The sequence below is a fragment of the Phocoena phocoena genome, chromosome 3 (genome assembly GCF_963924675.1).
Source record: "Phocoena phocoena chromosome 3, mPhoPho1.1, whole genome shotgun sequence".
NCBI classification, from domain to species: domain Eukaryota; kingdom Metazoa; phylum Chordata; class Mammalia; order Artiodactyla; family Phocoenidae; genus Phocoena; species Phocoena phocoena.
The window spans coordinates 97,226,576-97,254,136 of NC_089221.1; positions in this window are offsets into that span (position 1 = coordinate 97,226,576).

Sequence of the window (27,561 nt, forward strand, 5' to 3'; positions counted from 1 at the left end):
CCTATGGTAGTTCTATTTGTAGTTTTTTAAGAAACCTCCATACTGTTCTCCATAGTGGCTATACCAATTCACATTCCCACCAGCAGTGCAAGAGTGTTCCCTTTTGTCCACACCCTCTCCAGCATTTATTGTTTCTAGATTTTTTGATGATGGCCATTCTGACTGGAGTGAGATGATATCTCATTGTAGTTTTGATTTGCATTTCTCTAATGATTAATGATGTTGAGCTTTCTTTCATGTGTTTGTTGGCAGTTTGTATATCTTCTTTGGAGAAATGTCTATTTAGGTCTTCTGCCCATTTTTAGATTGGGTTGTTTGTTTTTTTGTTATTGAGTTGCATGAGCTGCTTGTAAATTTTGGAAATTAATCCTTTGTCAGTTGCTTCATTTGCAAAGGGTCTGCGTCTTTATTCCCGTCCTGCCTGTAGGTTCTTCATGACCATTTCTTTTTTTTTTTTTTCAGATTCCGTATATATGTGTTAGCATACGGTATTTGTTTTTCTTTCTGACTTATTCCACTCTGTATGACAGACTCTAGGTCCATCCACCTCACTACAAACAACTCAATTTCATTTAAAATCTGAGAGAGTTTTGTACATTTTATTGGAAATATAACCTAGTCAAATATTTCAAATGACAGCAACAGTGGACAGGTAACATTCCATTTGCAAATCTTTCTAGAACATATCGGGGCCACCAAATCTGTGAGAACACTTTCGAAACCTACTTCCTCAAGGAAACTTCCCTCAACTAATTAGAGAGTGATGGTGAAGTCCCTGACATGGAAATTCCACCAATTCTCTGTCCTCACAGCCTCTCTGAATGCATTTTACTCTACAGAGTCAAAACACCCTGTTGATACTTACTGGCTTTCCTCAGTGTAGGTATTCTGTGCCTTCACCCTTATATGAACCAGTAGATTTCAAAATCAGAGTTTCTTAAATTTTTAATAGTGTAATTCCAATAAAATGTTTAACATATACAAGTATAAATCCTACTCCTAGATAAGAAATTTTATGAAATAGACTCACTTTTATACTTCAGGTCATTTATTTGAAAGGGAAATTTTGTATTAGTACTAGAGATGTGAAATTAGTCTTTCATGAATTGATGATAAATAAAAACGTAAATCAACGAATACAAAGCAATGTAATTGAATTCCAGCTTGAGACAGTTGCCAGCCAAATTCCCTTTAAAGCCTGATTCCCCAATGTCAAAAGAGGGAGAACAACAGTTTGGGAGATGCTAAGGACTTAATAGTACCTTGCTGAGACTTGTCTTTGATGGAAGCCTAGAGAATAACAAAGAATTAGATATTCTTAAAAAATATAAGAATTCAAAAGGAGTAACTTTCTTGCCACTATTGAATGATGCATCAGTAACACTGACTAAAATCACCACCACTGTGTGTGTCACACACTTGGGAACACGCTGCCTTGTTGTGCAGTATTAGTGATGTATATAACTATACAACGTGATGTAAAGTTTTGACAGTAACTTTTTTCTACATTAAAAAAGTATAATTCCATATGCAAAGTTCAAAACCCCTCTAATCAATGATGCTGAATCAAAGTCATGTTTACTTTTGTGGGTTAATGCACGAGAGAGGATATGTGAGAGACTTCCAGGGCTGATAATGGTCTATATCTCAGTCAAGGTGGTAGGTAGTTACCTGAATGTGTTTACTTTGTGATAGTACATTCAGCTGTACATGTAATATATGTGCATGTTTCTGTTGTGTGGCATGCTTCAATAAAACATTATTTAATACAATAATCATTAAAAGATGTACTTGCTTACTTAAGAGATCTCATAGGAAGGGTGCTTCAGGGTAACTAGATTCCAGAGTTGTACTGGATCTGGCTTGTACTAACTTGTGAGAGCCAACAGCTAATTTTCAGGAATTTTGTGAGCTGGCTGTTAAACACAGCCTTTTTGATTTTGGGGGGTTTTTTTGGCCTCACTGTGTGGCCTGTCGGACCTTAGTTTCCCATCCCCAGCATTGGAAGCGCAGAGTCCTAACCACTGGACCACCAGGAAATTCCCTTTTTTGTTGTTGCTTTTTTGGTTTGTTTTTGTTTTTTTTTGTAAAAACAGCCATTGTTAAAAATCAAATTATATAAACTAAAACCTAAATAAATTATATTAAAATAAAGATGATAATTACTCAAAACATATCACTTGGTAATTATTTTACTATTATCTGTTCTCAAGGTTACTTCCATCTTTTGTATTTCTGTAGTGGAAATACTATATAATGTTGTGTTCCTAAAACTTTTGTTCAGTGACCTCAGATTATTACCTTGAATTGGCCATGGCAGGAGTATTTACACCACAGAAATCAATAAACACTATAAATCAAGGCTTTCTTTACCCCTGAAGGGCCAGTTGTTAAACATTTATAGCACAGAACTCCTAAATCCAGTGTTTCAACAATGACATCAATGATCAGATACTCATAATGCATGTAGTTGACAAAGGACTAATATCAAGAATATAAAAAAGCCCTACAAATGAATAAGAAAAAAATAGAAAATTAAATAATTAGAAAAATAGGCAGATGATTTGAACATTATAAAAGGGGATATGTATGAACATGTGGAATGTGTTCTCCTTCATTAGTCATTAGAAATGTAAATTAAAATAATGAGTCACAAATATAAATCCATCAGAGGGGCTAGAATGTAAAGATTGACAAATCCAAATGTTGGTGAGGAGTAGAACAATTGGAATTTTCATAATCTGCTGGTAGAAGCATAAGTTTGTACAATCATTTTGAAAAACTATGTGGCAGAATTTAATAAAGCTGAGCATATGAATACCCTATGTACTACCTTCCTAGGTATATATTCAAAAAGAATGCTTACATATGTTCATCACAGGATGTTCACAGTAGAACTAGTCATAATAATCCCAAACTGAAAAATAAAGCAAATGTCCATCAACAGTAGCATGGATTAATAAATATAATGGCATGTTACATAGCAATGAAGAAGATTGAACCATAGCTACAGACCAATCATGGATACAAAATAAAGTTGAGCTACAAAATAAAGCTACAAAAATAAAGTTGAGAAAAAGCAGCCTGACACATAAGTGTACGTGGAGTTGCGTTACAATTACACTTAAATTAGTGTAAGAAGTTAGAGGACATGATAGTGGTACCTTTGTGAAAGTAGTAAGGGAGAAGCCACACAGGAGACTTCTGGTTGCTGGAAAGATTTTATTTCTTTATCAGGATTCTGGTTACATGGGCATCTTTGTGAAATACTGTTGTCAGCTGAAGGCTCTTAGCTTGGGGGCTATTTTCTCTTTGTTAAAAATGGAGATAAGCAAGTGTTGAAAAGTTGTTAAGAATATATGAGATTTTCTCTGAGACAATGAGAAGGACTGAGAGAAAACTGAAAATAGCGATACATTAAGATGTGTATATACTCCTATACATATAGTATACTTCGATAAGAAGTTAACTTTGAAAGGTAAAGGGAAATGCTTGCTTACCGGAGAAAAAGCATATAGGTTGTATATACACCAGGATTGGTAGAAGCTTTAATGTCAACAATGTCATGAAGGAATCTGTCTATTCTCTCTGATGACCAAAGAGTTAGCTTTATCCTGGGTCTAATTCCCCTAGGAGTTGTCTGCATCAACAGGAATGTTTCCTCTTTTTTTAACTCTGGCACAGGAGAGAAGTTTCTCAATTCTCTACTTGAAAATAGGAAAGGACTTTCCCAGTAGTCTACAGCAATATTACCCTTAAATATTATTGGTCAGAAATTGTTTACATGCTTATTCTTGAATCTGTCGCCATTAAGGAAGTGATATTCCCTTAATTTCAGTTCAAGGAATAGGCCCGACTGGTGAAATTCTTCAAACCTTGAGCTATTTAACAATGCAGGGAAGATAGAATAGATCTTGAATAATCACTCCTAACACCCAAGCCACTCTAGTGCTTACTGGTGGATACATTTTAATTTGTGTTCCATACTTAAGCCAATTTTTTAATACTGGAAAATTTTCAGCACAGAAGACATCAAAATTTACATTGTGATGTAAACATTAAATCTCACCCCCTTAATAACCCATGATCCCTTTAATGTCTTGAATGAAATTCACAATGCTTTACCCAGCCTTCCCATATCAGCTTAAAATACCAATACAATTGTCTAATAACAATATTAAAAAAACACTTAAAATAATGTTCATTATTAAAATATAGAGGATTAACTACATGAGTTGGCATAATGATGTAGCTGGATGCTTGCAAACATTTCATAATAAATAATGTATTTAGTAAAAGGAAAGTAATAAACAGAGTATTTTGACTTTTTTTTAAATATTTAACATTTCAATATGAGAATCAAATAAACACATGACTATGTCAGCGACTATTGCAGACTGATAATGAGTGACTTAAGTGATTCTGGTAACTTAACTACCATGAGCAGCAATGTCATGAGTGAAGAGATTTTTGAAATGGCATATAGCTCTTGGGAAATCTCCAAACAAAACAAATTTTAATCTTCTTCCTGAATTTTCCAGAAGTTTCATTTCTGGAAAATTCAATATATATTAAAACAAAATATTTCTGTTTATATGCAAGGCAGAGTTAGGTTTGAGTCTTGTAAAATCATAAACAGGATGTTTTTCTCTGTGGTAATCTCTAGGAAAACTTTCGAGTCACAGAACACACAAGTCATTCCTTTATTGTGTAAGATTGTCTTAATTTTGCAGGCTGTCTAGACACTATCCTAGAACATCACCCATTAGATGCCAGCAATGACTTGTGATTCCTAAACATTTTGACAGCTTACACACATCCCCAAATTTCTAAAACACCTCTATAGTCTTTAGCCATAGGGTTATTAAAATTTTCTTAAAACGGAATGAACACGGTTACTTGAGTTAGAGAGACCTGGTTTTAATTCCTTACCTTACTCCTCATTGTTTGCCTGGACTTGAGAATGTTAATTCAGGGTCTTAGTTTTCTCTTTTGCAAAAGAGGAATAACACTGCAACCTTCTTTTTAGGATTGATGCAGTTACTAGGCACAAAATAGTTACTCTACAAAAGTTACTTTCTTTATCTTTCCCTCCCTTCATTTCTCTCCTGTTTCTTTCTTTCTCTATTGCTCTAGATTACCTTTTCCAGCCTCTTTATTTGCTAAGAGGCTTTACCAAGAAAGAAAAGCGTAAATCAAAGCTAGAGTCCAATCCAGCGTGGAGGACATTGGCAACCATATGGAAAACTACGAAAGGAGGGACTGATGATATTTAATTTCTTAAAAAGGGATAATTGAATGAGTCAATTTATTAGCTATATAGCTATATATTAACTCTTTCTTTAGTTCTTAAAATTTTTTAAATAAACTAAAACTTCATCTATGCTAGTTTGAATTTCACACTGTACTTGAATCGAAGGTCCAGACCATGTAAATACAGTACCACCTCTTCGCAAGACATAGTGATATCATTAGAGCAAAAATTTTCAAAATAACAATGCCAAAATAAAACTGGCTGAGATAAACAGCCACACATACCTGCAGTGATTACATTCAGTTGTTTTAATGTATGTGTGTGATGAGTGAATTAGGAAAGGGGCTCTTAAGCTGATTTTCTTTTGCTAACAATTCATGGATTTCGAGGGGAACAACCACAAGTATACTAATGACAGATTTTTCTCCAGTAGTTGATTGGGAAACTCTGATTGATTGCCTAAAATTTGCTTAAGATTGTTCTTTGGAAAAGTTTTTTCCATGTTCTCAAGTGGTAAAAAGGTCTTTTATTTCCTGTAGTTGGGGGAGGTCTTTGACATGGATGTCTGCATATATTAGGAGGTTAGGGGAATGTGAGTATAATGCTCTTACTCAAAGGTCACCAACAAGCTCCACATCTGTTGCCGTCAATATCTTCAGTATCCACATCAGAAACTTTACCTCAGTTGTTTCCTCCATTATTTCAATTTAGGCAAGATGCTCTGTCAATAAGTAAATTCCTGGAAATGAAATGTAACAAATATATGTAATAATTATATATATATATGTATATATATAAAATGCAGCCACATTTTAGAAGGGGTTACATTACTAAGGACAATAGCATTAGTACAACTGAAATAATGCTTAAACATTTCTTGATCCTGATGAAGGCACTATATTGAGTACATTGGCATACTGTTTCTCAGTAATTCAGATGCTTTCAATTTTTCCTTCAGTGTTGGAATAAAATCCTACTTTATTTATTTATTTTTATTTATTTATTTATTTTTTGCGGTACGCGGGCCTCTCACTGTTGTGGCCTGTCCCGTTGCGGAGCACAGGCTCCAGACACACAGGCTCAGCAGCCATGGCTTACGGGCCTAGCCGCTCCGCGGCATGTGGGATCTTCCGGACCGGGGCACGAACCCATGTCCCCTGAATCGGCAGGTGGACTCTCAATCACTGCGCCACCAGGAAAGCCCAATCCTACTTTATTGATTGAGCAATGGGCAAACTAGTTTTCTTGCACTTAGGACTTGTTTTGTGTGACATACAAAAATCTTAGCAAAGTTAAATCATGTTCAATATATGAGAGATGCTCATATAATAAAAGGTATTACAAACTGAAGCTCACTGGAGACATAATAGATTTATGTTTTCTAGAAATAAAATTTAAAAAGAAGTGTAAAGTTTTATAGAAATAAATAAAGATCTTCTTGAAAAGCATAAAGTATGTCCTAAATTAAAGAGAAGCTATAGTACTTTCACTGATGGGAAAATTCACTGTCTTGAAGTTATCACTATTCCAAAGTTCCAATAAGTGTTTATAGAAGTTAACAAATTGCTTATAGAATTTATATAGACATATAAATGTCAAAATTTAGCCTAGGAGGGCTTCCCTGGTGGCGCAGTGGTTGGGTCCGCCTGCCGATGCAGGCGACACGGGTTCATGCCCTGGTCCGGGAAGATCCCACATGCCGCGGAGCGGCTGGGCCCGTGAGCCATGGCCGCTGAGCCTCCGCGTGCGGAGCCTGCGCTCCGCAACGGGAGAGGCCACAACAGTGAGAGGCCCACATACCGCAAAAAAAAAAAAAAAAAAAAAAAAATAGCCTAGGATATATTAAAAACAAGCAAGGGAGAATTGATTTCCAGATATCAAATACTTTTATAAAGCTAGATAATTAAAGTTGTGACATAGTAAAGGAGAAAAAGATGAATGGATCAATGGTACAGAGAATTCAAAAACTTACTGTTGTGTATCACGAAATCATGGACTAAAACAGTGGTGGTTGACAGTTCTTTTCTTTTGGAACTTGAAGAATGTTGTGCTACATCCTCCTGGCCTCCATGGTTTCAGATGAAAAATCTTCTGTCACCCAAATTGTCAATCCCCTATAAGCAATGCAAAGGGCCTTTTTTTTTTTTAAAGCATTATAACAGTTTAAAGGAATGAACTAATTAGATGAATTTATCAGTTTGAATAGTTTTCAAAAACCTAGGGTTGACATGAAAAGAAAATCCAATGGTGGAATAAGATACACATTCTGATAGAATTTACATGACACTTTTTAAACAGTCTGATAATATTGAACGTATTTGTGTGTCTAAAACTTGTTAAAACAGTCTAGAAGTTTTCATGCACAGTTTTTATTGTGAATGCCTCTCAAAGGGTGAGAGAGAATGGGACAGAAGAAAGGAGGAAAAACATTGACCTTATCTATCATGTTGTATTTCTTCTCTAAAATCAGATTTTGTGAAACTCTGATAAAAGATATTCTTTTATTCTGAGCAGAACACACAGGAATATTTATTATTTTTTTAGGTAACTTTTTTTTAATATCTAAAAAGTAGAAGCTTCCATTTGTAAGAACTCTCATTTCAAACTGTTCTACTGATGGTAATTTTGATAATATAATAAAAATATTAAATTTAATACCACTTATAAAATATGCTATAGAGAAACTGGAGAGGTTCACTGGATATATCTGGGAAAGTCAGTGCCAACGATGCAGGAGCAGGGACATGGACCCAATTACAGTTCATTCTATTGGTTAAAATATGGACATTCTGACCGAGAGCTGTAATTAGGCATAGCTCCCTCTGAACTATAATTCCGTCTTAGGTGTCTCGAGGAGATATGCCTAGAATCAAATGGGGAAATCTTATACAGTAAGTCATTTCTTCTCTTACCATAAATTACATAATTGACCTTCAAATCCATTATTTCTCCACATAAACTATTGTAGGTGGTATTCTCTACAAATTATACTCTGCGAAGCAGTAAATTATAGGGCTCCTAAACTACTTACTACCCATCATAATTTTTTAAAACATAAAACTCTCTTCACTAATGCAACTGTACTTAGCCAAAATTAAAATATATATTTAGTTGTTGAAAAATTTATCTAAATGCTTCTATGCCAGACTATAACATTCACAGACCTATGTGAAAGTGTTGACATTTTGACTTAGGCATATAAGAGTTTCTCTTCATTAGGTATTTCTAATAAAGTAAAGGGAAAAAAAAACCTTCCTGATGGAGAAAGTTGCACTTTTGAGGCTTCTAGTTGTTGTAAATCTCAACAACCTTTACCTTGTAACTCTTTGATGCATATGAAATTTCATTTGTCAAGTATAGAAGGCTTTAATACTCTCACAGCAAATGTATGATGCTCTGTACACATCAGATAGGAAGTTTGCTTTGTAAAGGGATCCTACCTCTTGACCTGTCATATTAACTTAATACCAGTGACTCCTGAGTTCCTAATTAAGCTTTTGCATGTTTTATCGGGAAGATTAGAGAAAGATATAGCCGGAGGAAGGAGGAAGAGGATTAAGGAAATCTTCCTTCTGAGGATGATAAGCAACTAATAAACATACAAAGAAACTATCTTACATGCCTGCAATGATTAGAATGAGGAGACACTGTTTTAAGCACTTTAAAAATATTAACTTATTTAATTTTCACAATCATTTTCTGAGATAATACTATTATTATTCCCATTTTACAGAATGAGGAAATAGAGTCACAGAGAAGTGTAGTAACATTCCCAAGATCACACAGCTAGGAAACAATGGAGCTGGAATTTGAATCCAGGCATCCTGACTCCAGTCTGTATTCTTGGTTGCTGTACCACATTGCTGCACACAAATAAATTCAAGGCTCTAAAAGGGTGGTGATAAAGAAAAACCACAAGGGTTAGATCTGTTTTTCGTATCAGTATTGTTTTAGTTAGAGGACTTTGAAATATATTTGATAACACTTTTTTCCTTGCCAAAATTGTTTCTTTTTTCTCATTGCCTATCTAAATAAATGTGACCAGCTGTCATCTAGTAACACAAGCTAGAAAACTTAGACTTGTCCAATATCTCTACTTCCTTTATACTTCCTACATCTAATCATTGGCCAAATCTTGTGATTTATGACTATGAATGATTCAAACAGCTTTCATTTACTATGCACAGAGGGTTACCAACTGTGAAAGTTCCTTTATTTCTGATGTATCTTAATTCCACGGACAAAATATGTATTAATATTTTTATCCCTACCTGAGATTCATAAAGTTTCATTAGCTTGCTTAAATCACTTTTCTAATAAGTAGCTGAGTTGGGGTTAAATCTATGTCCATATTCAAAGCCCATGTTCTTTCCAGCTATAACATACTATATTAATTCTTAAATATCACTCCAGTATAACCTATTTTTTCGATCCCAGTGCCATACCCCTACACTGCAATCTTATCTCATCTCAACTTCTATAAAATCTTAACAAATTTTCTTTTTCAGTGTTGCAAAAATTCTCCTACTTCCATCCACTCAAATCCTACTGACAAATTATTATCTAAAGGACAAATTTTTTCATACCACACCTCTGTGAAAAATAATCTTCATTTTCTACAAAATACAGTTTTCTAAATTGATAAGGGCCTTCCAAATGTCTACCTACTTCAGCAGCTTCTTATTTATCCAGACCACTCCGTCTCCCCCCTATACACACACTCTGTCCATAATCCAGCAAAATTAAACTGTAGGCAGGTCTCTGAAATGCATTTAAGTACTTCATTTTTTTTTTTTTTTTTTTTTTTTTTTTTTTTTTTTTGCGGTTCGTGGGCCTCTCACTGTTGTGGTCTCTCCCGTTGCGGAGCGCAGGCTCAAAGGCCATGGCTCACGGGCCCAGCTGCTCTGCGGCATGCGGGATCTTCCTGGACCGGGGCACGAACCCGTGTCCCCTGCATCGGCAGGCGGACTCTCAACCACTGCACCACCAGGGAAGCCCAGTACTTCATATTTATAAACATTTATTAATTCAAATCGTCTTTGTTGTCATTGACCTTGCATTTTTTTCTTAAACTATAAACTCAATTCAAGTATTACTGCTTCATGAACTATTTTATACATTCCCCCCACCACTTTTCTCAGTCTGAGTTGTATACCTCTCTCCTCTGTACATAATTTTATGATAGGACTTTGTTATAATTGTCAGTTTTATTCTTTTTACATATTGTATACAACATAAGAAATTTCAGCACAGAGTTTTAAAGAAAACCATGACTTTATCAAATTTTAATGAAGAACAAACAGCTACATTTCTGGAAGGCTTTAATTAAAGTCAGTATGTAAGCAGTAAGATGGATCATATTCTCACAATTCCCAATGGATAGCATGTAGTTAAACTAATAAATATTTCCTAAGTAGGCCTGCAAATGACCACTGCTATAAAAAATCATATATTATCATTAGTTTCATTTTAAAAATAAACTCTTCTTAACCAACTGAAAATATGCATTTGAATGCTGAGTAACAGACAGTGTGGGCAAACAATGATTTAACCTCGGGTAAAGAAATATTATATGTGGTTCAAAAAGAAAACAAATGTACTTATGTACTTTGGTCTGAATACCAAACTCATCAGGTTAAATTAATTTGCTGTTCATGTTGATAGGGAAATTATATTCAGTGATTTTTCTCAATAGATACTTACTGAATGTCCCAGACAGAGGAGGAGAGAGAAGGACAGTACATTTGTGGGCACATTAGGAGGTGTGTAATATACATGGGATGCAGTACAGATAGATGAGGAACAGAGTGCTAGGAGTACATAGTGGACCAATGGTAACAGACAAGGGGAAGCAGTGTGAAACTGAAGGCCCTGTGTGCAAACTGCAAGATCTGAAATTAGCTTGAAAGTATTATAATGCACTGGAGAGTTTTAAACAAAGAATGTCATAAATGGATTATAATTTTAGAAATGTTACTCAAGCAGCATCATGAAGTTTAGATAGGAGACTAATGGGTTGGGTTGCTGCTGGGTAAACTGATGGTACAAAGATAAGGTTAGAGGCAAGTCAAGTAAGCCTGGAGATGAAGCCTGCATAATCAGTGACATTGGATAAGGAACGATAAGGAGTGAACAGAATGAGAGAGTTTTCCATAGGAGCTGGAGATTGCTGATTATATTAATTTCCTATTGTTGCTGTAACAGATTACTACAAACTTAGTCAATTCAAATAACATAAAGTTATTATCTTACAGTTCTGGAGATCAAAGCCTGAAACAGTTTTGTTGGGCTAAACTCAAAGTGACAGAGGGCTCTGCTTTTTTTTTTTTTTTTAAACATCTTTATTGGGGTATAATTGCTTTACAATGGTGTGTTAGTTTCTGCTTTACAACAAAGTGAATCAGCTATACATATACATATGTTCCCATATGTCTTCCCTCTTGCGTCTCCCTCCCTCCCACTCTCCCCATCCCACCCTTACAGGCTGTCACAAAGCACCGAGCTAATATCCCTGTGCCTTGTGGCTGCTTCCCCCCAGCTATCTACCTTACTACGTTTGTTAGTGTGTATATGTCCATGACTCTCTCTCGCCCTGTCAAAACTCACCCTTCCCCCTCCCCATATCCTTAAGTCCGTTCTCCAGTAGGTCTGCGTCTTTATTCCTATCTTACCCCTAGGTTCTTCATGACATTTTTTTCCCTTAAATTCCATATATATGTGTTAGCATACGGTATTTGTCTTTTTCTTTCTGACTTACTTCACTCTGTATGACAGATTCTAGGTCTATCCATCTCATTACAAATAGCTCAATTTCATTTCTTTTTAAGGCTGAGTAATATTCCATTGTGTATATGTGCCACATCTTCTTTATCCATTCATCCGATGATGGGCGCTTAGGTTGTTTCCATGTCCTGGCTATTGTAAATAGAGCTGCAATGAACATTTTGGTACATGACTCTCTTTGAATTTTGGTTTTCTCAGGGTATATGCCCAGTAGTGGGATTGCTGGGTCATATGGTAATTCTATTTGTAGTTTTTTAAGGAACCTCCATACTGTTCTCCACAGTGGCTGAACCAATTCACATTCCAACCAGCAGTGCAAGAGTGTCCCCTTTTCTCCACACCCTCTCCAGCATTTATTGTTTCTAGATTTTTTGATGATGGCCATTCTGACTGGTGTGAGATGATATCTCATTGTAGTTTTGATTTGCATTTCTCTAATGATTAATGATGTTGGGCATTCTTTCATGTGTTTGTTGGCATTCTGTATATCTTCTTTGGAGAAATGTCTATTTAGGTCTTCTGCCCATTTTTGGATGGGGTTGTTTGTTTTTTTGTTATTGAGCTGCATGAGCTGCTTGTAAATTTTGGAGATTAATCCTTTGTCAGTTGCTTCATTTGCAAATGTTTTCTCCCATTCTGAGGGTTGTCTTTTGGTCTTGGTTATGGTTTCCTTTGCTGTGCAAAAGCTTTGAAGTTTCATTAGGTCCCATTTGTTTATTTTTGTTTTTATTTCCATTACTCTAGGAGGTGGGTCAGAAAGGATCTTGCTGTGATTTATGTGATAGAGTGTTCTCCCTATGTTTTCTTTTAAGAGTTTGATAGTTTCTGGCCTTACATTTAGGTCTTTAATCCATTTTGAGCTTATTTTTGTGTATGGTGTTAGGGAGTGATCTAATCTCATACTTTTATATGTACCTGTCCAGTTTTCCCAGCACCATTTATTGAAGAGGCTGTCCTTTCTCCACTGTACATTCCTGCCTCCTTTATCAAAGATAAGGTGTCCATATGTGCGTGGGTTTATCTCTGGGCTTTCTATCCTGTTCCACTGATCTATCTTTCTGTTTTTGTGCCAGTACCATACTGTCTTGATGACTGTTGCTTTGTAATATAGTCTGAAGTCAGGGAGCCTTATTCCTCCAGCTCCTTTTTTCGTTCTCAAGATTGCTTTGGCTATTCGGGGTCTTTTGTGTTTCCATACAAATTGCGAAATTTTTTGTTCTAGTTCTGTGAAAAATGCCAGTGGTAGTTTGATAGGGATTGCATTGAATCTGTAGATTGCTTTGGGTAGTAGAGTCATTTTCACAATGTTTATTCTTCCCATCCAAGAACATGGTATATCTCTCCATCTATTTGTATCATCTTTAATTTCTTTCATCAGTGTCTTATAATTTTCTGCATACAGGTCTTTCGTATCCTTAGGTAGGTTTATTCCTAGATATTTTATTCTTTTTGTTGCAATGGTAAATGGGAGTGTTTTCTTGATTTCACTTTCAGATTTTTCATCATTAGTATATAGGAATGCCAGAGATTTCTGTGCATTAATTTTGTATCCTGCTACTTTACCAAATTCATTGATTAGCTCTAGTAGTTTTCTGGTAGCATCTTTAGGATTCTCTATGTATAGTATCATGTCATCTGCAAACAGTGACAGCTTTACTTCTTCTTTTCCGATTTGGATTCCTTTTATTTCCTTTTCTTCTCTGATTGCTGTGGCTAAAACTTCCAAAACTATGTTGAATAAGAGTGGTGAGAGTGGGCAACCTTGTCTTGTTCCTGATCTTAGTGGAAATGCTTTCAGTTTTTCACCATTGAGGATGATGTTTGCTGTGGGCTTGTCATATATGGCCTTTATTATGTTGAGGAAAGTTCCCTCTATGCCTACTTTCTGGAGGGTTTTTATCATAAATGGGTGTTGAATTTTGTCGAAAGCTTTCTCTGCATCTATTGAGATGATCATATGGTTTTTCTCCTTCAATTTGTTAATATGGTTTATCACATTGATAGATTTGCGTATATTGAAGAATCCTTGCATTCCTGGAATAAACCCCACTTGATCATGGTGTATGATCCTTTTAATGTGCTGTTGGATTCTGTTTGCTAGTATTTTGTTGAGGATTTTTGCATCTATGTTCATCAGTGATATTGGCCTGTAGTTTTCTTTCTTTGTGACATCCTTGTCTGGTTTTGGTATCAAGGTGATGGTGCCTTCGTAGAAGGAATTTGGGAGTGTTCCTCCCTCTGCTATATTTTGGAAGAGTTTGAGAAGGATAGGTGTTAGCTCTTCTCTAAACGTTTGATAGAATTCACCTGTGAAGCCATCTGGTCCTGGGCTTTTGTTTGTTGGAAGGTTTTTAATCACAGTTTCAATTTCAGTGCTTGTGATTGGTCTGTTCATATTTTCTATTTCTTCCTGATTCAGTCTTGGCAGGTTGTGCATTTCTAAGAATTTGTCCATTTCTTCCAGATTGTCCATTTTATTGGCATAGAGTTGCTTGTAGTAATCTCTCATGATTTTTTTTTATTTCTGCAGTGTCAGTTGTTACTTCTCCTTTTTCATTTCTAATTCTATTGATTTGAGTCTTCTCCCTTTTTTTCTTGATGAGTCTGGCTAGTGGTTTATCTATTTTGTTTATCTTCTCAAAGAACCAGCTTTTAGTTTTATTGATCTTTGCTATTGTTTCCTTCATTTCTTTTTCATTTATTTCTGATCTGATTTTTATGATTTCTTTCCTTCTGCTAGCTTTGGGGTTTTTTTGTTCTTCTTTCTCTAATTGCTTGAGGTGCAAGGTTAGGTTGTTTATTCGAGATGTTTCCTGCTTCTTAAGGTGGGCTTGTATTGCTATAAACTTCCCCCTTAGAACTGCTTTTGCTGCATCCCATAGGTTTTGGGTCGTTGTGTCTCCATTGTCATTTGTTTCTAGGTATTTTTTTTATTTCCTCTTTGATTTCTTCAGTGATCACTTCATTATTAAGTAGTGTATTGTTTAGCCTCCATGTGTTTGTATTTTTTACAGATCTTTTCCTGTAATTGATATCTAGTCTCATGGCATTGTGGTCGGAAAAGATACTTGATACAATTTCAGTTTTCTTAAATTTACCAAGGCTTGATTTGTGACCCAAGATATGATCTATCCTGGAGAATGTTCCATGAGCACTTGAGAAAAATGTGTATTCTGTTGTTTTTGGATGGAGTGTCCTATAAATATCAATTAAGTCCATCTTGTTTAATGTATCATTTAAAGCTTGTGTTTCCTTATTTATTTTCATTTTGGATGATCTGTCCATGGGTGAAAGTGGGGTGTTAAAGTCCCCTACTATGAATGTGTTACTGTTGATCTCCCCTTTTATGGTTGTTAGTATTTGCCTTATGTATTGAGGTGCTCCTATGTTGGGTGCATAAATATTTACAATTGTTATATCTTCTTCTTGGATCGATCCCTTGATCATTATGTAGTGTCCTTCTTTGTCCCTTTTAATAGTCCTTATTTTAAAGTCTATTTTGTCTGATATGAGAATTGCTACTCCAGCTTTCTTTTGGTTTCCATTTGCATGGAATATCTTTTTCCATCCCCTTACTTTCAGTCTGTATGTGTCTCTAGTTCTGAAGTGGGTCTCTTGTAGACAGCATATATAAGGGTCTTGTTTTTGTATCCATTCAGCCAATCTGTGTCTTTTGGTGGGAGCATTTAGTCCATTTACATTTAAGGTAATTATTGATATGTATGTTCCTATTTCCATTTTATATATTGTTTTGGGTTCGCTACTATAGGTCATTTCCTTCTCTTGTGTTTCGTGTCTAGAGAAGTTCCTTTAGCATTTGTTGTAAAGCTGGTTTGGTGGTGCTGAACTCTCTCAGCTTTTGCTTGTCTGTAAAGGTTTTAATTTCTCCATCAAATGTGAATGAGATCCTTGCTGGGTAGAGTAGTCTTGGTTTCAGGCTATTCTCCTTCATCACTTTCAGTATGTCCTGCCACTCCCTTCTGGCTTGTAGGGTTTCTGCTGAGAGATCAGCTGTTAACCTTATGGGGATTCCCTTGTGTGTTATTTGTTGTTTTTCCCTTGCTGCTTTTAATATGCTTTCTTTGTATTTAATTTTTGACAGTTTGATTAATATGTGTCTTGGCGTGTTTCTCCTTGTATTTATCCTGTATGGGACCCTCTGTGCTTCCTGGACTTGATTAACTATTTCCTTTCCCATATTAGGGAAGTTTTCAACTATAATCTCTTCAAATATTTTCTCAGTCCCTTTCTTTCTTTCTTCTTCTTCTGGAACCCCTATAATTCGAATGTTGGTGCGTTTCATGTTGTCCCAGAGGTCTCTGAGACTGTCCTCAGTTCTTTTCATTCTTTTTTCTTTATTCTGCTCTGCAGTAGTTATTTCCACTACTTTATCTTCCAGGTCACTTATCCGTTCTTCTGCCTCAGTTATTCTGCTATTGATCCTATCTAGAGTGATTTTAATTTCATTTATTGCATTGTTCATCGTTGCTTGTTTCATCTTTAGTTCTTGTAGGTCCTTGTTAACTGTTTCTTGCATTTTGTCCATTCTACTTCCAAGATTTCGGATCATCCTTACTATCATTATTCTGAATTCTTTTTCAGGTCGATTGCCTATTTCCTCTTCATTTGTTAGGTCTGGTGGGTTTTTATCTTGCTCCTTCATCTGCTGTGTGTTTTTCTGTCTTCTCATTTTGCTTATCTTACTGTGTTTGGGGTCTCCTTTTTGCAGGCTGCAGGTTCGTAGTTCCCGTTGTTTTTGATGTCTGTCTCCAGTGGCTAAGGTTGTTTCAGTGGGTTGTGTAGGCTTCCTGGTGGAGGGGACTAGTGCCTGTGTTGTGCTGGATGAGGCTGGATCTTGTCTCTCTAGTGGGCAGGTTCACGTCTGGTGGTGTGTTTTGGGGTGTCTGTGGCCTTATTATGATTTTAGGCAGCCTCTCTGCTAATGGGTGGGGTTGTGTTCCTGTTTTGCTAGTTGTTTGGCATAGGTTGTCCAGCACTGTGGCTTGCTGGTCGTTGAGTGAAGCTGGGTGCTGGTGTTAAGATGGAGGTCTCTGGGAGATTTCCACCGTTTAATATTATGTGGAGCTGGGAGGTCTCTTGTTGACCAGTGTCCTGAAGTTGGCTCTCCTACCTCAGAGGCAGAGCCCTGACTCCTGGCTGGAGCACCAAGAGCCTTTCATCCACACAGCTCAGAATAAAAGGGAGAAAAAGTAGGGAGAATTAGTAGAAGTATGAGTAAAGAAAGAGGGAAAGGAGGAAAGGAAGGAAGGAAGAAAGAAGCAAAGAAGGAAAGAAAGGAGGGAGGGAGGGAGGGAGGGAGGAAGGAAGGAAGGAGGGAAAGAAGAAAAAAAGACAGAAAGAAAGATGATACAGTAAAAATAAAATAAAGTATAATATAGTTATTGAATTAAAAAATATTTAGAAAAAAAAAAAGGGACGGATAGAACCTTAGGACAAATGTTGGAAGCAAAGCTATACAGAGAAAATCTTACACAGAAGCATACACATACACCTTCACAAAAAGAGGTAAAGGGGGAAAAATCATAAATCCTGCTCCCTGAGACCACCTCCTCAATTTGGGGTGATTCGTTGTCTAAAGGAGGGAGGGAAGGAAGGAAAGAAAGAAAGAACGAAGGTAAAGTATAATAAAGTTATTACAATTAAACTTAATTATTAAGAAAAAGAATTTTTAAAAAAAAGTCATGGACGGATAGAGCCCTAGGACAAATGGTGGAAGCTAGAGTATACAGACTAGATGTCACACAGAAGCATACACGTACACATTCGCAAAAAGAGGAAAAGGGAAAAAAATCATAGATCTCGCTCCTAAATTCCACCTCTTCAATTTGGGATCATTCCTTGTCTATTCAGGTATTCCACAGATGCAGGGTATATCAAGTTGATTGTGGAGCTTTAATCCGCTGCTTCTGTGGCTGCTGGGAGAGATTTCCCTTTCTCTTCTTTGTTCTCACAGCTCACAGGAGCTCAGCTTTGGATTTGGCCCTGCCTCTGCGTGTAGGTGCTGGAGGGCGTCTGTTTTTTCGCTCAGACAGGACGGGGTTAAAGGAGCCGCTGATTCGGGGCCTCCGGCTCACTCAGGCCGGGGGTTGGGGGATGGGGGAAGGAGGGGCACTGCGTGCGGGGCGGGCCTGCGGCGGCAGAGGCAGCGTGACGTTGCGGCAGAGGCCGGCGTGACGTTGCACCAGCCTGAGGCCCGCCGTGCGCTGTCCCGGGGAAGTTGTCCCTGGATCCCGGGAACCTGGCAGTGGCGGGCTGCACAGGCTCCGCGGAAGAGGGGTGTGGAGAGTGACCTGTGCTCGCACACAGGCCCCTTGGTGGCGGCAGCAGCAGCCTTAGCGTCTCCCGCCCGTCTCTGGGGTCCGCGGTTTTAGCCGCGGCTCGCGGAGGGCTCTGCTTTTTTCTGTAGGCTCTGAGGGAGCATCTGTTTCCTGGTCTTTTCCAGTTTCTAAAAGGCCTCCTGCATTCATTGGCCCGTGGCTCCTTCTTCCATCATCAAAGCCAGCAGCATAGCATCTGCAAAACCTTCCCTCTCTGACCTCTGCTTTATGACCCTGGCTCCCCTTTATAAAGACCATTTGAGTACGTTGCACCCACCAGGATAATCTTCTTACCTCAAAAATTCTTAACTAAATCACATCTTCAAGATCTCTTTTGCTACATATGGTAACAATTTCACAGGTCCCAGGAATCAGGATGTGGACATTGCGGTGGGTGGGTGCCTTATTCTGTCTACACACAATGATGAATGAAAGGTTGAGTTTTAGACTGATGTTCACATGTTTGTCTTGGGAAGTATGGATAATTGGTGATACTCTTCTCTGATACAAAGAATAAAGGGGAAAGAAGAAGGTAGAAGGGAGAGCAAATTAGCTTATTTGTGGACTCAGATTTTGAATTTGAGCTAACTCAATGTAGTATACCGTATAGTTAACCTGTAGAAAATTGACCATATGCATTAAAAGTGGGGATTTGGCCAAATATATGGATTTCAGAGCCATTAACATTTAAATGCATGGTTGGAATAGTACTTCAGGCCATTAAGGAGTAACTGATTCTGAATCACCTCTCCTCCTGTAAGGAGCTATAAAACATGAACATGACGAGTAAAGAAGGCAGTGATCTGGGGGCATTGGGCAAATGTTGAAAAAGTATTTCAATTTCCCAGTTTAATAAAATACATTAATTTTGATATCCAAGAAAGTCAGTGAACACTAAGCAAGGTGAACAGAAAGAAAAACACATCTAGATACAACTCAAAATATTTTGAAGAAATATTGTTAAAGTTTTCATATCTGTATTTATTAATTTTATTCTGACAGAACATAGGGATTCTGAATCAGAGAAAACGCCTATTATTTACTGTGAAAGCATCTTAATATAGGTTCCCCACACACCCCAACCCCACATGAAGTGGTGAGGTGAGGGTAGATATCACCTGTATATATGGAGGTGTCTGTAACACAAGATAAGAGCTTAAAAAATACAAATTTAGAGCTTATATGATTGGTGCCGCAGCTAACTCTTCTCCTTCTGGAAAGGCAGAATGACTTTGTGCTAAGTGTTAAAGGAATCCTGTTTGCGGAGAGGTGGGGAAAGTCCCTAGGTTCAGTACACTTTGGAATGCAAACAAATAGCTCAAGTGGAGATAAACCTGTGAATGTTTCTGGAGGTCTCTATCATTTGTAAATAGCTACCAAGGATTGTTTGCCTTTCATGCATCCTTTAACCCGGGTTGCCAGTAGGTTTTGCTCAGAAAGCCCTGATCATGCCAAAACATAAAAAGATTATTTGTTTCCCAACAACTTTATGCCAATACATTTAATAATTTAATTGAAATTGGCAAATTTAAAATTTACACATACACAAATAAAAATTTGAATAGGCCTATACTTAAAATTAAGTTTATAGTCATAATCATTTCTACAAATAAGTGGTTTAAGTGGTGTATTCTACAAACATTTAAAAAAATATTATGGCCAACTTACATAAAGGAGAAAAAACATTTTCTGACTTATTTACGGAGACTGGCATAGCCTAACACCAAAACCAGATAAAGACGTGATAAAAGCAAAAAATTGTAGGTCAATATCTTTTGTGAATATAGATGTAAAAATCTTTCTGAAAATATCAGCAAATTTAAACCAGCACCGTAAAAAACAAAAACAAGAGCAAAAACTATTACAATATAAGTGAGCATTTATCCCAAACACAATTCTAAAATCAATCAATGAAATTTACATTAAAAAAAGAAATGATACAAATCATGTTATCTCAATAGATGCAGAAAAAAACAGTTTGAGAAAATTCATATCCACTCTTGATGAAAAGACTCAGTGTTAGAAGAGAACTTTCTAAACTTGATAAAAGATATATATGAAAAACCTACATCTAGCATCATGCTTAATGGTGAAATATCAAGAACTTTCTCCTTAAAACTGGGAATAAGATAATACTCACTTTTACCATTTGGGTTTAATATTATTCTTGCAAGAACATTTCTATTTTTAAATCTGCATTAGTTCCTTATTGCACCTGAAACAAATTACCACAAATTTATTGGTTTAAAACAGTAAAAATTTATTCTTTTACAGTTTTGAAATTCTAAAGTCTAAAATCAAGGTGTCAGTGGGGCTGCATTTTTTCTGAACGCTTCAGAGGATGTTTTGTCTTTTCCAGCTTCTAACGGCTACCTGCGTTCCTTGGCTTATGGTTCTTTCCTCCATTTTAAAAGTGCATGCATAATCACTTCAACCTCTGCTTCTGTCCCCATATATTCATTTTCTGACTATGCTCCTTCTGCTTCCCTCTTATGAAGACCCTTGTTTATTACATTGGGCACCTGGATAATCCAGGATGATCTACACATCTCAAAATCTTTAATCACATTTGCAGTCTCATTTACCATATAGGTAATGTATTTATAGGTCACAGGAATTAGGATTTGGACATCTTGTGGGGGCAGCTATTATCCATTCAAGCACAATAAACGACATATATGACAAACCTATATCTAGTATTATACTATGGTGAAATATTGAATATTTCAATATTAGGGTGAAATATTTTCTCCCTAAGGTTAGGCATAAGATAAGGATGTCCAGCTGGCTGTCCCAAGGTAGTCAGACACCTAAGGTGGAAACTCAGGCTTCAGATAGAATTCACGAGGCTTCTGTGACCCAACTACAGAAGTCACACAGTGTTACTTTTTCCACATTCTATTGGTTATGTCAGCCTAGATTAAAGGGGAGAATCTCTCTCTCAGCAGGAGGGGTAGTAAAATTTTTGTGGCTGTCTTGAATCTATCACACTGTTCTTTCTCCTCAAATTGATAGTGTTACCATAGTTTCAACCAAAATCACAGAAAGCTTTCTTTTCTTTCTGTAGAAATCAGAAGACTGACTCTAAAACTTAAGTTAGAAGTGCAAAAACTTGGAATAGCCCAGATAATTTTGAAAAAGAAAAACATATTTGGAGGCCATGCAGTAACTTATTTCAATTCTTAAATGAAAACTACAGTTCAAGGCAATGTGATATTGGCATAAAGACAGAGAACCAAAATATAAGCTCACATATATATGGCCAATTGATTTTCAAAAAGGATACTACCATCATGGAGGAAAATGGTGTTACTAACAAATACTGCTAACAACTACAGTTTTTTTGTTTTTTGAGTTTTTGACAATTTACTTAGCAGAGCTGATTTCAGGAGGTTTTTTTAAACTAATTTTTATTGGAGTAGAGTCGATTTACAATGTTGTGTTAATTTCTGCTGTAGAGCAAAGTGAATCTGTTATACAGGTACATATATCCACTCTTTTTTAGATTCTTTTCCCATATAGGTCATTACAGAGTGTTGAGTAGAGTTTCCTGTGCTATACAGTAGGTTATTATTAGTTATCTAGTCTGTATATAGTAGTGTGTATATGTCAATACCAATCTCCCAACTTATCCCTCCCTCCCTTCCCCCTTGGTAACCATAAGTTTGTTATCTACATCTGTGACTCTGTTTTGTAATTATATTCATTTTTGAAACTAGATATTTGTATGAAAAAAATCTGGACCATGAACACACTTGAAACCAAACACAAAGCATATCAAAATTTATCATGAAGCTAAATGTAAATTCACGAAGTGTTAAACTTCTAGAAGGAAATGTGGAAGATATCTTTGTGACCTTGAGACGGACAGAGATTATTGATAGGACACAGAAAGCATTAAACATAAAAGAAAAAGTGTTGGGCTTCCCTGGTGGCGCAGTGGTTGAGAGTCCGCCTGCCGATGCAGGGGACACGGGTTCGTGCCCCGGTCTGGGAAGATCCCACATGCCGCGGAGCGGCTAGGCCCATGAGCCATGGCCGCTGAGCCTGTGCATCCAGAGCCTGTGCTCCGCAACGGGAGAGGCCACAACAGTGAGAGGCCCGCGTTCCACAAAAAAAACAAAAACAAAAACAAAAAACTACAATGAGAACCTAGTTCACGGGCATTAAAATAGTAAAAATTTTAAAGTTTCAGTGAAGCTGTTGATGAGTAACTGCCAATTTCTGACATTGCTAGAGGAGATATAAAATGTAAACACTTTGGGAAACATTTTGTTTCTTACAAACATGTAGTTACCATTTGACCCAATAATTCCCCTCATAGGAATTTATCCCCCCAAAATATCAACTTGTAGCCACCAAAATACTTGTATAAAAATGTTCATAACATCTTAATTAATAATTACAAATAGTAGAAATAGATGAGATGTCCATCAACTTGAGAATGAATAAACAAATTGTGAAATATTCATACAGTTAACCTATAGACACAATATGGATGAATCTCAAAAAAAACGCTGAATGAAAAAAATGCCTTACACAAAAGATACTTATTCTATTATTTCATTTATGCAAAGTGCTAGAATAGGTAAAATGAATTAGATTAGTGTTTGTTTCTGGAAATGGGTGGAGACAGAAAATGACTGTGATAGGGCTTGAGGGAAATTCCTGGGGCTATAGAAATGTTCTATATTGTGAAAGGGGTTCGGGTTGTACAGACTTATGCATCTATCAGAGTTCAGCAAATGAATATTGATCTTTGAATACCTCATTGTATATAAATTTTATTTGTAAAACTCTGTATATGATACTAAACTCTCATTAAGGATATGCATGCTAAAATATTTAGGGAAAAGTGAACTGATGTCTGCAATAATTTACTTTGGTTGGAAAAAATGGATGATACATGAATAAATATGTAACAAAATGAGTATATAGTAAAATGTTTGTAGTAGAATGTAGGTGGTGTGTATGTGAGAATTCACTGCCCAGTTCTTTCAACATGGGTGTATGCTTGAAATTTTTCACAATAAAATTAGACAAAAAATATGCAAAGGATGTTATAAATGCACATTACTAACACATCAAAATATTATATGTGTGGTTAAATGCATTACTTTTTACCAAATATTCTGTTGCCATTCCTTACAGTGACCCTCTCTGAGAAAAGAGGATACATTCCTGACCTGTCATATTCACGTGTGGCTCTTTGACTCAGAAATGTGAGTGTCATTTCTAAACTGATAGGTTGAAAACCAGAGCATGATTTGCCTTTTTTGTTGTTGTTCTCCCTCTGCTATAAACCTGGGGATCCTCCAGATAGACTCTTCTCTTTGAGTCTGGCACTCGTGTGAAAATGATGTGGGGCAGAGCTGTCACTGATTCAAAATGAACATGCATAAGGGAAGACAAAAAAACACTTTTTCTGAAAGTATTTATTGTCACAGCATAGTCTAATATAGTACATTTTGGGGTTTGATGAGGAGGCGAGGTTAGGAAATAGATGATTAATAGATAAATAGGTAGGTAAGTAGATAGGTAGTTAGATATAATTTACTTTCATATTAAGTAACTAGCAGATTTTAGGAAAATGTTTGAGTATCTAGGAAACATTAGCTTTGAAGTTCTCATGTTCCAGCAGATAACCAATATTAATAACATAAGATAGCATCTTAGAGTTTAAATCTGCTACTCCTGATTTAGCTAAGAGTAGTCAAAATATCTTCAGTGGTACAATGCAGACTGGAGAATATGCCTTTTCTTTATCTCTTCATGTCAGTTACAGCACACAGCTGCCCATGTGTGGCAGATGTTCTTTCAGAAAACTAAGGGCCTGGGGCTGGAGGTGCTAAAATTTCTTTGATGCAAAATCAAACCAGAGACAAAATGGAAACCAATTAGAATAAACAGGACAATTTATCACATAAGAATTCATCACCCTATGCCAAAAAGTCCTTCCTTAAATCTGTATTGACTTAACTTTGAAACTGATTGCTTGCCATTGAATTCTTTGGCAAATTTCACATTTCCACCATAAATAGCATATATCTTTGTCTGACCCAACAACATTTGCGTTTATCAGGTCTTTTAGTGCCACACGTTTGTATCCTCAACTATGATGACCTTCAGAAAGAGAGAGAGAGGGAGGGAAGGAGGGAGGAAGAGGGAGAGAAGGAAGGAGGGAAGGGAAGGGAAGGGAAGGAAAGGGAAGGAAAGGGAAGGAGAAGTAAATTTCTAAGTCATATAGCACTCCTAATTCTAAAATCCTAGTTTCAGGGAGCATCTAACATACTAAAATGTTCAAGCCAATAATACTGCATTACTAGGATTTTCTTCAACAATGATATTGATCCTTTTCACTTTAACAGCATAACAGATTCTATGTCAGGCCCTGGGACTTGTGAAAAGATAAAAATCCAGAATGACAAGATTGAAAAAAGGAGGATAAACTGGGCAGAGGGAAAAGAAGAATCACAGGGTGGAAAGAAACAATATATATGCAGATGTGGGGTGATGGGAAGCCTTAAAAATGAAGAAAATACTGACACAAGATAAAGTGCAGGGACAAATTTCTTTGAAAGTTGAATTTTATATGATTTGGGTGACAGTCACAATTGTGGTAATACACAAAATAGCAATTAGGCTATTTTATTAACCTTTTCTTAGGTCCAATATTTGGGAGATGCCAATTTCATGGTATTCAAGCAGGCTCAAAATATTGATTCAGCTTCAAAGGTAATAGATTCCTATATTGGAAAAAAGAAAGAGTTATTCTAGTAAATATTTATGATAGGTATGAGGTAATATAATGAAAAATGGTTTGAGCTATTAAAATATATAAAAATGTGAGGGGGAAATGTATTTTCTAGTTCTTTTTTCTAGGTTGCTACCTTTAAAAAAATTTTAAGGCAGATACATGATCAGTCTTTGAAAACAGTCTAGTTGTAAGAGTAGGTAACCTCTGTGTCAGGTCAGCTGGCTCACAGAGCAGGACCAAGCAGTGTGGTTCTTATATAACTTTAGTTTTTATTATTTGAATTGTTATAAGACAAGCAGCCATTTTTTCTCTGTTGGGTCTTTGTCAAATTTCTCTTTATTTTGTTCCTCTTGAAGTCATTCCCAGTTCTAGAAGGTTGTGTTTCTGTCATTTTCCTTGTCCACTTTTGCCCCTTCCATCACTCTTTCTTATTATTATGGACTGGCACTAAAATAGAAAGCAAACAATATATATCACTTCTTGTCTACTGACTTGCACATGTATATGCTTGGGTCTGAGTGTATTTGTGTGTGGAGGAAGCATGGGAGAGGCTATCAAGAAAGGATGAGGTTAAAAAAAAATGTCATGAAGTCTCTGAAAATTTTTACTTGGAGAGATAGAGTAGTTATTGACAATGAAACAAGAAAAAGAGCAAAGAACCATAAGAGAAAAAACTTAATGGTTCCACTTCTTCATGGAGATTTTGGGTCAATATTCATATTAAAATAATACTTGGAGATATTGGATTATACTTTAGAGGAAAAATAACGCTTATGCAACACATGTAGAAAAGAGACTCTAAGAAAATATACTGAAATAAACATAGCCGATTCTCCCTATAGCTTTGTAGTAGAGGTGAGAATAATAGGATGATAGCAGTTGCTAAAGGATGAAGAAAGGAAGGTGAATGTAGAAATAGGATCCATATAAAGTAATGGGAGATTTGAGAAAGTATGTTCTAATATTTGCTTCTGTTTAAAAAAAGGAGGTAGTTCAAATAAGTGGGAAGTTTAATCAAACCAAGTGTCCCCTCAGAGAAGGAAATGAAAAGTATCTAGGGAAAATAGGAGACTGATTGAGAAAGTTTAGTGGATGAGTCTACGGAACATTTAGAAGTTATCATTCTGATGGGATTTGAAGACGAGAACATCAGTGAAAGCGTTAGAGGGCATAGTTGATTATTGGTCCACTCTGTGTAATCATGTAGTAGTCTGGCCTTAGGGTGACCTTCCGAAGCTTGGAGAATCCTGAGAGCAAAATTGTACCGAGGGAGCTGTAATAGTTAGGAGTAAAAATTAGGCTTCACTAGTCTTAAGGTTCGGCATGAGAGTCAATTCTAGCAATTTTCCAAAACTATCATTCATAGAAAACCATAGCCTTGGTGATAGAGTTCTATTCAAGGTCAGCAAAAGAGAAGCAGACATAGTATCTAGAAATAAAGTAGAATCTGAGATGAGATGAGATGAGATGACTGATATTTCAGAGACATACAATAAAGAGGGTTTGTTGTCGTTGTTTTCCTTTTTAAACAAGGAAGGAAGATATTATTCTCAAAGCCTTCAGAGAGAGGAAGTCAGTTAAAGCAGGACCTGCCAGTTCAGTCAGGGAGGGCAGGGGGCAGTTGCCGATATAAATGAATGGGCATTGGACTGCTGCAAAGAATGAAATAATCATTTTAGATTCAATCAGTATACACCCCACTTTTAGTGACTTTTGTGACCTGTGTATGATCTGGTAAAAAGATCTATTCTGAATTGTTCACTTCCTTTGCCTAAACAACACTTTTCCAAGAGTATCTACTTTGCTGAGAGTTACTAGTCACTCTAGGGGAAAGGAAACTACTGGTGTGGCTGGGGGTCGAAAACAGTGGTGGCCCCATTTTCAGATAAAGAGGAAGGGAAGAAAACCCCAGCATCTAATACTGAAGATGGTCATCCAGTGAAGCCCATGCACATTGAAACAGTTCCTTATGGACGAAGAGGGAACATCTGAGTCTCATTCTCTTATTGTACATAGTTTTTGATGATTGTGATAAATTTTTTTTTTTTTTTTGAAAACTGCCATCATGACCAGACGAGGAGAAGATCATTCAACTGTCGAACCTTCCCTTAGGGCTTTGTTTATGCACATATGATCTTTTCACAAAAGTGCGTGACTCAATCTTGCTTTGTTAATCTGAGCAGCAATTTATTGGGAGGCTACCAAATATTCTACTTCAAACTGACATTGTAACATAACACTCCATCCCATATTTATTTTCTCATTGTGGAAAAACAACACATTTCCATTTATTCTTTACAAATTTCTAGAATCAGAAACAAAAAAGTGAAATCACATCACTGGGTATGTATATTTCCCAGGGTCAGTGATTGGCCACACCAAGGAGCTTGAGGAAAAGAGATATGAATTAAAATGTAATAGAAGGAAAC